The sequence below is a fragment of the Hippopotamus amphibius genome, chromosome 3 (genome assembly GCF_030028045.1).
Source record: "Hippopotamus amphibius kiboko isolate mHipAmp2 chromosome 3, mHipAmp2.hap2, whole genome shotgun sequence".
NCBI classification, from domain to species: Eukaryota; Metazoa; Chordata; class Mammalia; order Artiodactyla; family Hippopotamidae; genus Hippopotamus; species Hippopotamus amphibius.
This window is the reverse complement of record NC_080188.1, coordinates 141,673,026-141,686,342: the sequence shown is the minus strand read 5'-3', so window position 1 is coordinate 141,686,342 and position 13,317 is coordinate 141,673,026.

Below are 13,317 nucleotides of genomic sequence, written 5' to 3'. Positions count from 1 at the left end.
CTTTGTTTTTGATGTCAAATCCAAAAAATTATTGTCAGTGTGAATATTAGAGAGATTACTCCCTATGTTTCCTTTTAGGAGTTTTATGGTTTTAAGCCTTATGTTCAAGTCTTTAATTCATTTTGAGTTGATTTTTGAGTATGGTGTAAGATAGGGGTCCAGTTTTATTTTTTGCATGTGGCTGTATAGTTTTACAATCACCATTTATTGAAGAGACTGACTTTCCCCTTGTGTATTCTTGGTTCCTTTGTCAAAAATTAATTGACCATGGGTTTATTTCTGTTCCACTGAGCTCTGTGTCTGTTTTTATGTTAATACCATACTGTTTTCTCTATCATTCTATTAATGTAGTATACCACCTTTATTGATTTGTGAATGTTGAACCATCCTTGTATTCCTGGAATAAATCCCACTTGATCATGGCATATGATCATTTCTATGTACTATTGAGTTCAGTTTTCTAATTTTGTTGAGAATTTTTACCACTATGTTCATCAGGAATATTAGCTTATAATTTTCTTATAGTATCATGTCTGGCTTCAGTATCAGGGTGGTGATAGCCTCCTAAAATGAGTTTGGAAGTTTTCCCTCTATTGTATTTTTGAGAAGAGTTTAAGAAGAATTGGTATTAAGTCTTCTTTAAATATTTGGTAGAATTCACCAGTGAAGCCATCTGGAATTTTATTTTCTGGGAGATTTTTGATTACTGACTTAATCTCCTTAATAGTAATTGGTCTGTTCTGATTTCCTATTTCTTCATGATTTAGTCTTGGTAGGCTATATGTTTCTAGGAATGTATCCAATTCTTCTAAGTTATCTAATTTGTTGGCATATAATTGTTCATAGTAGTCTCTTATGATCCTTGGTGTTTCTGTGGTATCACTTTGTAATATCTCCTCTTTCATTTCAAATTTGATTGATTTGTGACTTCCCTCTTTTTTCACTCTAGCTAATGGTTTATAAATTCTATTTATATTTCTGAAAAAACAACTCTTTTTAAATTGATCTTTTTAGTCACTATTTCATCTGTTTCCTCTGATATTTGTTATTTCCTTCTTGCTACTAACTTTTGACTTTGTCTTTCATTACATTTGGCTTTAAGTCTATTTTGTCTGACATAGTACATGCTTTTGTGTTGTTGTTTTTTGGTTTCCATTTACATGGAACATGTTTTTTTTGATCCTTTTACTTTCAGTTTACACATGTCCTTAAAGTTGAAATGAGTCTCGTGTAGGTAGTATGTAGTTCCGTTTAGTTTTTTTTTATCCATTCAGCCGCTCTGTCTTTTTTTTTTTTTCTTCCTTTTAAAATTGAAATATAGTTGATATACAATATTTTGTTAGTTTTGGGTGTACTACATAGTGATTTAACATTTCCATACATTGTGAAATAATCACCACAATAAGTTTATTGACCATCTGTCCCCATAAAAATTTATTACAATATTATTGACCATACTCTTTGTGCTATATATTACATCCCTGTGGCTTATCTACTTTATAACTATAGGTTTGTATCCATTAATCTCCTTCATCTATTTTGCCTCCACTCCCACTTGCCTCCTCAGGCAATCTCCAGTTGGGTCTCTATATCTGAGTCTGTTTTTGTTTTGTTTTGCTTATTTTTTTGTTTTATTTTTTAGATTCCACATATAAGTAAAATCATACAGTAGTTTCTTTCTCGGCCTGACATTTCATTTATCATAATAACCTCTATAACTATCCATGCTGTCACAAATGGCAAGATTTTTTGTTTTTTTAGTGGCTGAACAATATTCCATTGTACACATACACCATATGTTCTTTATGCAATCATCTATCTATGGACACTTAGATTGCTTCCATAAATTGGCTATTGTAAATAATGCTACAATGAACGTTGGTGTGCATACATCTTTTCAAATTTGTGTTTTTGTTTTCTTCAGGTAAATACCCAGAAGTGAATTTGCCAGATTATGTGGCAGTTCTAGCTTTAATTTTTTGAGATAGCTACCTAAGATCAATGTCAAGCACTGTATTGCCTATGTTTTCTTCTAGGAGTTTTTTGCTTTCAGATCTAACATTTAAGGTTTTAATCCATTTTGAGTTTGTTTTTTTATACAGTGTGAGAAAGTTTCCCCATTTGATTTTTTTGCATGTAGCTGTCAATTTTTCCAACACCATTTATTAAAGAGGTTGTCTTTTCCCTACTGTATATTTTTGTCACTTTTGTTATAGGTTAATTGATCATAAGCACAGGTTTATTTTCTGGCTGTTTATTCTATTCCATTGATCTATGTGTCTGCTTTTGTGCAAGTACCACACCATCTTGATTACTGTAATTTTGTAGTACTGTTTGAAGTCAGGGAGAATGATATCTACAGTTTTATGCTTCTTTCACAACTACTTTGGGTATTTGGGGGTCCTTTGTGTTTCCACACAAATTTTAGAATTATTTAATCCAATTCTGTGAAAAATGCCATTGGTATTTTGATAAGGATTGCACTGAATCAGTAGGCTGCCTTGGGTAGTATGGTTATTTTAACAATATTAATTCTTCCCATCTGTGAACATGGATATCTTTCCATATTTGTCATCTTTAATTTCTTTCATCAATTAAGTTTTCAGAGTAAAAGTCTTTTACCTCTTTGATTAGATTTATTCTTATGTATTTCATTCTTTTTGATACAATTGTAAATTAGGTTGTTTTCTTAATTTCTCTTTGTGATAGTTTATTATCAGTGTGTGGAAATGCAGTATATTTCTGTGTATTAATTTTGTATCCTGCCAATTTGCTGAATTTATTTATTAGTTTTAATGGCTTTTTAGTGGTGTCTTTAGGATTTTCTGTATAAAGTATCATACTCTGCACTGTTTGTTGTCTGCAAGCAGTGACAGTTTTACTTCTTTCTTTCTAATGTGGGTTTCTTTTATTTCTTTTCTTATCTGATTGCTGTAGCTGGGACTTTCAATACTATGTTGAGTAAAAGTGGCATAAGCACGCATCCTTGTCTTGTTCCTGATTTTAGAGGAAATGCTTTGTCTTTCACCATTAAGTATGATGTTAGCTGTAGGCTTGTCATATGGCCTTCATTACGTTGAGGTATGTTCTCTCAGTACTCTCTTTGTTGAGAGTTTTTGTCATAAATGGATGTTGAATTCTGTTTAAATATTTTTCTGCATCTATTGAGATAATCATATGTTTTTTATTCTTTAATTTGTTAATGTGGTGTATCCCATTGACTAATTTGAAGGTACCAAACCATCCTTGCATCTCTGGGACAAATCCCACTTGATTGTGGTGTACAAATCTTTTAATGTATCATTGAATTCCACTTGCTAGTATTCTGTTGAGGATATTTTCATCTATGTTCATCAATGATATTGGCTTGTAATTTCTTTTTTTGTGTATGATGTCTTTGTCTAATTTTGGTATCAGGGTGGTGCTGTTCTCAGAGAATGAGTTCAGAATTTTTCTTCCTCTGCAATTTTTTGGAATAGTTGAGAAAATAAGTGTTATCTCTTCTTTAAATGTTTGGTAGAATTCACCTGTGAAGCTGTCTTGTCCTAGTTTTTTTTTTGTTTTTGTTGGGAGTTTTTAAAATTACTGATTCAATTTCATTTCTGGTAAATGGTCTGTTTATATTTTATGTTTCTTCCTGATTCAGTCTTGGAAGATGGTATATGTCTAGGAATTTATCCATGTCTCCTAAATTGTCCATTTTATTGGCATGTAATTTTTATAGTAATCTCTTATGATTCTTTCTATTTCTGTCATGTCAGTTGTAACTTCTCTTTCACTTCTAATTTTATTTATTTGAACCCTCTTTCTTTCTTTCTTTCTTTCTTTCTTTCTTTCTTTCTTTCTTTCTTTCTTTCTTTCTTTCTTTCTTTCCTTCCTTCCTTCTTTCGAGTTTGGTTAAAGGTTTATCATTTTTTTTAATCTTTAACAAGAACCGATTCTTAGTTTCATTGATCTTATCTACTGTTTTCTTAATCTCTATTTCACTTATTTATCCTCTGATCTTTATAATTTTTTTCTCCTACTAACTTGGGTTTTATTTGTTCTTCTTTTCTAGTTCCTTTAGTGTCAGGTTAGATTGTTTGAGATTTTTCTTATTTCATGAGGTAGGCTTGTATCACTGTAAACTTTCTTCTTAGAATGGATTTTGGTGTGTCCTTAGTTTTTTGGATCAATGTGTCCCTATTTTCATTTGTCTCCAGGTATTTTTTAAATTTTCTCTTTGATTTCAGTGACCCATTAGTTGTTTAATAGCATGATGTTAACTCCACATGTTTGTGTTTTTTGCATTTGTTTCCATAGTTTGTTCCTGGTCTCATACTGTTGTGGTCAGAAGAGATTCTTAATATAATTTCAATCTTCTTATATTTATTCAGACTTGTTTTGTGGCCTGGAATGTGATTTATCCTGGAGAATGTTCCATGTGCATTCAAGAAGAATGTGTTTTCTTCTGATTTTGAATGGAATGTTATATATATGTAAATTTTATCTGAGCTAGTAGGTCATTTTGGACCAGTGTTTCTTATTGATTTTCTGTGTGGATGCTATGCTCTTTGATAGTGAGGTGTTAAAGTCTCCTATTATTATTGTCAATTTCTTCCTTTTTTAAATATTTGATTTAAATATTTATGTGTTCCCATGTGGGTGCATTTACATTTGTTACATCTTCTTGTTGTATTGACCTCTTTATCATTATGTAATGCCCTTCTTTGTCTCTTGTTATAGTCTTTGCTTTAAAGTATATTTTGTCTGATACAAGTATGCTATCTCAGTTTGCTTTTCACTTCCATTTGCATAAAATACTTTTTTTCATCCTCTTAATTTCAGTGTGGGTATTTGTCTTTAGATCTGAATTGAGTCCCTTGAAGGCAGAATATATATGGGTCTTGTTTTTTATCCATTCAGCTACTCTAATTTTTTTGATTGGAACATTTAGCACACCTTCTAATCTGAATGATAACCTTTCTGGGTACAGTATTCTTGGTTTTAGGGGTTTTTTTCTTTTATCACTTTGAATGTATTGTGCCAGCCTGTTCTGCCTGAAAATCTTCTGCTGAAAAGTTAGCTTATAGTCTTATGGGAGTTTCTTGTATGTAACTAGTTGCTTTTCTCTCGCTGCTTTTAAGATTTTCTCTTTATCTTGAAATTTTGCCTTTTAATTATAATGTGTCTTGGTGTGGACCTGTTTGGTTGATTTTATAAGGGACTTTCTGTGATTCCTAGACCTAGATATGAGTTTCCTCTCCCAGGTAAGAAACATTTTTAGCTATTTTTCTTTAAATAAGTTATCTGTCATTTTCTCTCTCTTCTCTTTATGGAACCCCTATAGTGCAAACATTAGTACACTTGACATTGTTCCAGAGGTCTCTTAAACTATCCAAATTTTTAAAAATTCTTCTTTCTCTTTTCTGTTCAGCTTGGGTGATTTTCACTATTCTGTCTTCTAGCTTGCTGACTCATTTCTCTATATCATCTAATCTACTGTTGATTCCTTCTAGTGTACTTTTTATTTTGGTAATTGTATTCTTCATCCCTGTGTGATTTGTCTTTATATTTTCTAACTTTTTGTTGAAATTCTCACCATGTTCATTCATTCTTCTCCCAGTTTGGTGAGCATCTTTATGGTCATTACTTTGAATGCTTTATCAGATAGATTGCTTATCTCCACTTCATTTAGCTCTATTCCCACTAGGCTGACTAGAAAATCTTATGATTAAGGGGCATTGAATATGGTATTTGTAAGGGACCAGTCTCAGTACTGACAGATGATTAGCCTTAGACTGAGCACTTCTCTAGTCCAATATAACAAATATGAAAAGCAATACCCCAAAAGATGAAAACATTTTTATGTAACTTAACTGCATGCCAGAATAAACATCAAGTCTACTTATAGGAATGCAAATTTTTCTGGCCCCCCACAAGTTAAATATCACAGTATCTGGAATCTAATAATAATAATAAAACTTTCAGGCATGTAGAGAAGCAAGAAATAAGTTTAAAGTGAAACTTAAGTCAAAACATATAACAGATACAGATATTTAAATTTCAAAAAAGGTCACTAAAACAGTTTTTATAGCTGCATTTCATATATCCAAAATGTTAAGTAGATATATGGAAGATGTAATAGAAACAGAAGTCAAACTTCTGGAAATGAAAACTATACTACCTGAGATGAAAAATACACTGAATGGGAATAATGGCAGATTAGACCTCACAGAAGAAAAATTATTAAGTTTGAGGACATAACAATAGAAACTCTCTAAAATGAAACACAGACACAAATTTTTTTTAAATAAAAGGATCATTAGTTCACTGTGGGACAAATTTTAAGTGGCCTTTTATATGTATAATTGGAGCCCTAAAAGGAGAAAGGGTCACAGAAAAAGTACATAAAGATATAATGGCCAAATATTCCCAAATTTGATAAATACTATAAATCCACACATCTTACAATCTCAAAAAAACTAGCACAAGAGTCTTGATTAAAATTATAGCAATGCACATCATAATCCAATTGCTCATAATCAGTGATCAAGAGAAAAACCTAAAAGCATCTGAAAAACAAAGACACATTACAAATACAGAAATAAAGGTAAGGATGGCTACAGATTTATTGTCAGAAACAGTGCAAGTGAGAAGGCTGTGGGACAACATCTTTAAACTACTGAGAGAAAAAAAAATTCCAACATAAAATTCTATACTTGGTTAAATCATCCTTCAAAAATAAAGGGCATTTCTTTAAAAAAGAAAGAGATGGAATACTACTCAGCCATAAAAAGAATGAAATAATGCCATTTTCAGCAACATGGATACAACTAGAGATTATCATACTAAGTGAAGTAAGTCAGAAAGAGAAAAACAAATACCATATGATATCACTTATATGTGGAATCTAAAATACGACACAGATGAACATATCTATGAAACAGAAACAGAATCAGGGACGTAGAGAACAGACTGGTGGTTGCTAAGTGGAAGGGTGTGGGAGAAAGATGGATTGGGAGTTTGCAATTAGCAGATGCAAATTGGTATATATAGAATGGATAAACAACAAGGTCCTACTCTATAGCACAGGTGACTATATTTAATATCCCGTGATAAGCCATGATGGAAAAGAATATGGAAAAGGATATGTACATGTATAACTGAATCACTTTGCTGTACAGCAGTAATTAACACAGCATAGTAAATCAACTACACTTTAATAAAAAATTTTAAAAAGAAAGATATTTTCAGATGTATTAAACCTGAGAGAATGCATCACCAGCAGACCCACACTACCAACCCATCAGGCAGAAGGGAAATAACACCAGATGGAAGTATGCATCTATACAAAGGAATGAAAAGCACATTTATTTGTGTATAAACCCATAAGAGTTTTTTTCTTATTGTTTAAATTTCTTTGAAAGATAATTTTAGCTTTAAACAAAATTAAAAATAAAATAATAACAGTATAGGATGAGGTTTATAAATCTGGAAAAGTAAAAGGTATTACAACAATAGCATAAAATCAGTAGAGGACAAAAAGAAGTATACTATTGTAAAGTTGTTATAATACATACGGAGTAGTATCACTTGAAGGTTGACTGTGATAAATTAAAGAGGTATACTATAAACCTTAAAACAATTACTATAACAACAGATATAGCTAATAAGCCAACAAAGAAGATGAAACGGAATCTTTAAAAAGTCCAAAAGAAGATAGAAAAAGAGAAAAAAAAATAGAACAAAGAACAGACGAATAGAATAGACAAATAGAAAATATAGTAAGATAATTCAGTAAAACACTTAGCTTTAAATTCTTTGTGTTTTACACCTGCCACCCCACTTCCAAAGGAATATCCAGCTCCCAGAATGTTTCCCTCCCTTCCAATTCCTGTGTCTGCACATTTTCCAAGTTTGTTCTTTTTGACTCCCAAGAATCCAACACTTTGACTCACAGGGTCTTCTGATCTGCTTTCAGTATTTTGCAGTCAAATTGGGTCCCGCTCCTTAAGTAGATCTTAGTTGGTGTTAACTATGTTCTATCATTGCAAGGACCCTACTATATTGTATTCTCTTCTGTTCAGTCCCTAACTGACTCTCAGCTCTATTGTGAGTTCTGAAACTAACTCTAGTAATCTTGAGTATCCATTTCTCCACTTACATGTTAATTGGACCTTGCATCTTCTCTGTTTCCTTATTATGTGGTTGGCATAGGACATGGGTGATTTTATTTTCTTTTAAATTTTCCATTGTTCTCAGTAGAATGTATGAATAGATTCCACTGTAGGCAGCCACCATTAATGACAGGAATTCTTCCTGTCTTCTTCCTCACTTTCCATTCATTCTTCAGTGATATATAAGGTGGCTTCAAAATCCACTGCATCTTTCTTTCCAAGACCAGCAGTGCCCTTGTTGTAGACATTAATGGATATATCTCAATCTTTACCTTACTTGATACTTTTGTAATTTTTAGCTACTCCCCACTTCTTAAAATACTTTCTTTCCTTACATTCTTTGATACAACACTCCCCTGGTTTTTCTTCTATCTTCTTGCCTGTTTCTTGGTGTTGTAAATTCTTTTTCTTCTATCTGCCTCTGTTTGACTCAGCGTTCTTTCGTAGATCCTAATCTCTTCTCACTTTAAACATGTTCCCTCCCTTTCATAGCTTCACTTTTCATCTTTATGCTAATGATTTTCAAATAATTGCCTAAGCCAAAATCTCTTACCCAAATCTCAAACTACATGCCTAACCACCTGTTGAACATTTCTATTTTATGTTTCAAGGATGCCTCAAACTCATCACATCCCAAATTAAGTGAATTACTATCTAGGCCATCACCCTTCCCAAACCTACTCATCCTCTTAAACACTGCTCTCAATGATTTATCACCAACCGTACAATTCCCCAAGCCCAAAACTTTGTGATCGCTTCTGCCTCTTCCCCTTTCTCTTCCTCAGTGTCCTAATGGTTCCATCTCTGTTATCTGTTAACTGTGTCCACATATTACAACTGCCATTACCATTACCTTAGTTCAATTCTTTATCATCTCTCACCTGGATTATATCACAGCCTTCTATCTACCTGCCAACAATAATTTCCGCTTCTAATCTATTACTCATACTATAGTTAGAGTAAATTTTCTAAACTGTAACTTAATCATGTCCCTCAACTGCTTAAAATTTTAATGACTCAACTCGCCCTCAGGATAAGGTCTAACTTAACAAGGCTTACAAAGTCAGTAGTTCAGCCCCTCTCTAATTCAGCCTCTTATCTCACTACTCTTCTGCCTTATACTCTACATTCTAATCATACTGAAACTTGTGTAATTTTTATGAACAATTCTAGGACTTTGTGTATGCTTCTCCTTTTTTGCATAGTTAAGTCCCTATGACATTTCAGGTCTCATCTTAGATTTTGTTTCCTATGTCAAGCCCTTCCTGACTCCCTACTGCCTCAAGAATGAATTACGGACACTTCTCTTTGATTCCATTATACTTGGTATTTATCCCTCTTGTAGATCTTTTCATACTCTAGTTGTAATTTTTTGATTGCAGGTGTGTATCTTCTATTAGATGATAAGTTGAGAGAAGTGACATTTTCATCAACTTATCAGTAGCATCTGATCCAGAACCTAGCATATAACAAATGCTCAGTGATTAACTGTTAAATACATACATACATATACAAGTGAATGACTCACACTTAAATGTTTATTCCCAATTATTAAGCTACCTATTGATACTTCCCTTTGTATGTTAAAAAAGAATGGACATTATTCTCAGGTGGGTATGACATAAATCTCACAATGTCAATAAAATTCAGTTATTTTTATTATTTTTCATTGAAAGTTTTTCTAATTCCTTGAAATAGCAGGTGTATATTATATCCAAGTGAAAGTGAAACTTGTCTAAGTTTGCTGTGTAGATAATAATAATAGGTAATACTTTTGAACACTCACTCTGTCAATCGCTGTTCTTAGCACTTTACATGTAATAAGTTATTAACACCTCACAATAACCCAATGAGATTGCAACTATCCAATTTCATAGATGATAATCTGAATTAGCAAGTTCCCCAAAGTTATACAGCTGGTAAGCAGAGCTGGGATTTGAACGCAGGCAGTCTAGCTAAAAATGCTTTTGGTTTGAGAGCTTTTGTATATGAATGTTCCTGCCATCCTTTGACTTATCTTCCAATCTTTGCTATGTTTACATATGTAAATATGGAATCTATTCCACTTAGACTCTACAAAACCAACCCAGAATTAACTTTATCTTTTGAAGCCAAACACATAAATGCTAATATCTCTTCTTATTTTAGAGTAGAGTAATGCCTCCACATATGTGCATTCTTTTTCATAAATGTGAGCAAGCATGCATATAGCATTGAATTTCCTTCTTAAGTCTCAGGACTCACTATGTATTTTGCAGGGACCAGTGCAAAATGAGAATGTAGGGCCCCTGTTAAAAAATTATTAAGAATTTCAAGGTGTCGACAGCAGAGCATTAAACCAAGCATGAGGCCCTTCTAAGCACAGGGCTCTTTGCAACTGCACAGGAAGAACACCCATGAAGCCAGCCTTGCTAATTCTCCTCCCTAAAAGGCAATAGAAAACCAATCCCTTGTCTACGGTTGACAATCGCTTAACAGCAAGGCTGCTTCACTTTTCTGTGTGTGAGACTTAAAATACTATTCTTAACCTTAAAGCAACACATTTAAGTTTGTTTATAATAGTAGTCCTCACTACCACTATCATGGCACAGGACTTGGGGATCTAGCACATATAAAGTATCTGTGTGCTTTACCCACCAAACCACCTACTTCACAACTCTGTGTGAGAGAAATGTGTCCCTATTTTGCAGATGAATAAACAGACCAAGAGAGATTAAGTAACTTCTTTAAGGTCACCTAGCTAGTAAATTCGAGGAGCTACTAGTTAAGCCCAGAGCCACCTGCCTCCAAAGCCCACAGTTTTTTCATAATACCATGCTACCTCTTTTGTGGCAATGAGATAAAAACATGATGAATCGTGGACTAAGAAATTGAACTGTGAGGTACTTAGTTTTTGCCCTAAGCAAATAAAACCTTACTCTTGTTTTCTCTGTGTGTCTCCACTGTTGATCCCAGATTCTTCAATCACGAGCATGTGTGCACAAGACAATATATGAATTTTTAAAAGAACAAGCCTCTTCTGAGGCTTGGTGAGGTCCCTACCGAGAGTGCTGTCATGGTCACTCTCAAACATCAGAGACAGATGCAGTTTATTAGAAATTACAAGGCCAGCTTTGTTTTATATCATTAGACTTTTGAAACCAACTGGGAAAAATCTACTTCTGCCAAGAAGCAAGTCTCCAGGCTCTGCAGCAAATATCAATTCCAATTTGGTTGAAATCGTGCAGTGTTATTTTTTTCTATGTTTCTCAAGGTTCCAGAAGTGATTCTCTGCACATTGGTTGGAGCTTAACCTGCAATATGTCATATTTTCCATCTAGATTGAAGAAGATGTGCATTTACTCATTCATGCCCTCTACAACAGAGGTGGGCTGCACATTTCCACCTACATTGAAGAAGATGTGCATTTATTCATGCCCTCTAAACCAGAACTGGGACATAAAACTTGGGACTTTGAGCTGAGAAGAGTGAATAACTTGAGACCCAGTCATCTTGCCTTAGATAATGGGAAAAAAAATTATAATTTGTTATTCTTATATTGTCTAGTAAAGTTGACTAGCAACCCAGAAATTCATAAGTGACTCTCCTTGGCAAAACTTGATTTTGAGTTTGACAGCAATCTGATGATTTCATAGCATTTTAGAATCATGAAGTATTAACATTGGAAAGGACCTTGGAGGTCACATAATCTAAATACTTCATTTTCAGATGAGGACATTGATGTTCAGAGATGTTTCAAGGTGGCTGAAGTCATAAAGCTAGCATATGAACTGGTATTGGAAATTAGAGCTTCTGATCCCAGTTTAGTTCTCTTTCCATTACTCCACAGCTGCCTTGACTTCCTTAGTTGACATGTCAGACTCCATTTGCTCTTACTCTGCCAGCAGTTTTCCAGTTCAGCAGGGAAGCTCTTTGAAATTGGAGCACTTGTATGAATCAAATTTTGTTGAGCATATACTTATTTTTCCTTTTTAAAACATTCAACACAGCATTCAGCATGGTCCTTTGTAAGTAGGGGGCCTTCATCATTCTTCCGTTCATTTATTCAGCTGACAAATATTTATTGAGCATGAAAAAACATAGAAGGTGTTTATGAGCGTGGAATTCATTGCTCATTTCTACTAAGATAAATAAGGTGTGATCCCTGCCCTAAAGGAGCTTACAGGCCAGTGGGACAGATACATAAGCAATTAATAATTGTTTGATTAATAATTACATGAATATATATATTCAATAATAAAGACACAAAAAAGAGAAAGATGAACTTTGGTAAAAGGCTCTATTGAGTAGGTGGCATATGGAATCAACTAGAATCAGATGTGAGGAAGAGCAGGAAGCGTGAAGAGTCATGTGGTATTCCAAGTTCCTGGAGCAGATTAGGCTGCACAGCAGACCAGCAGGCTATGGAGGCAGAAAGGCAACTTTACATCAGATCTTGGAGGCTATTGGCTACCAGGCAAAGGAATGTAGATGTTATCATGTAAACAATGAGAATATTAAGGTGATATTAAAAAACTGAGATGGTCCAATCTGTGTGCTTGGGAATAGTGTAAAATTTTTACAAGAAAAAGAATGAGAAGAGAGATAACTAGTAAATAATTACAAATTTATTTATTTGTTAATAAATAAATATTTATTTATTACTCTAGCCAGTGTAAATGAGATAATCCTACTGACTGTGTTTGACTATGTCACTTTCTGGCTTAGGATCCTAAAATAGCTCCCTATTACTAATCCTTTAAAATCTAAAATCTTCAGCCCTTCACCAAATTTCTGCCCCATCTATGCAGCTGTGAACAAAAACAAATGTAACAAAATCTTCATGCTTGTACATTGGTACATTATTTTATAGATGATGAAATAAAGGCTCAGAAAGATTAAGATCAATTTATGGAGGGCCTCTTAAGCATGTTATTCTACTCCTGAACCTCTCTAAGCTCATACATCTAGTAAATGACAATGACCTCTCAGGTCCTTGACTTCTCTTCCCAATAATTTTATCCTTCATGATTTCAGCCACACCCTCCCATGATCATTCCCTGGACTTTGTCACTACCAATGACTGCAACATCTCCAATTTTTTTCATTCTTATTCTATTTTCCCCACTCACTCCCTTTGTCAATAGAATCCCAATAATCAATCCTTCAACCTCACCAC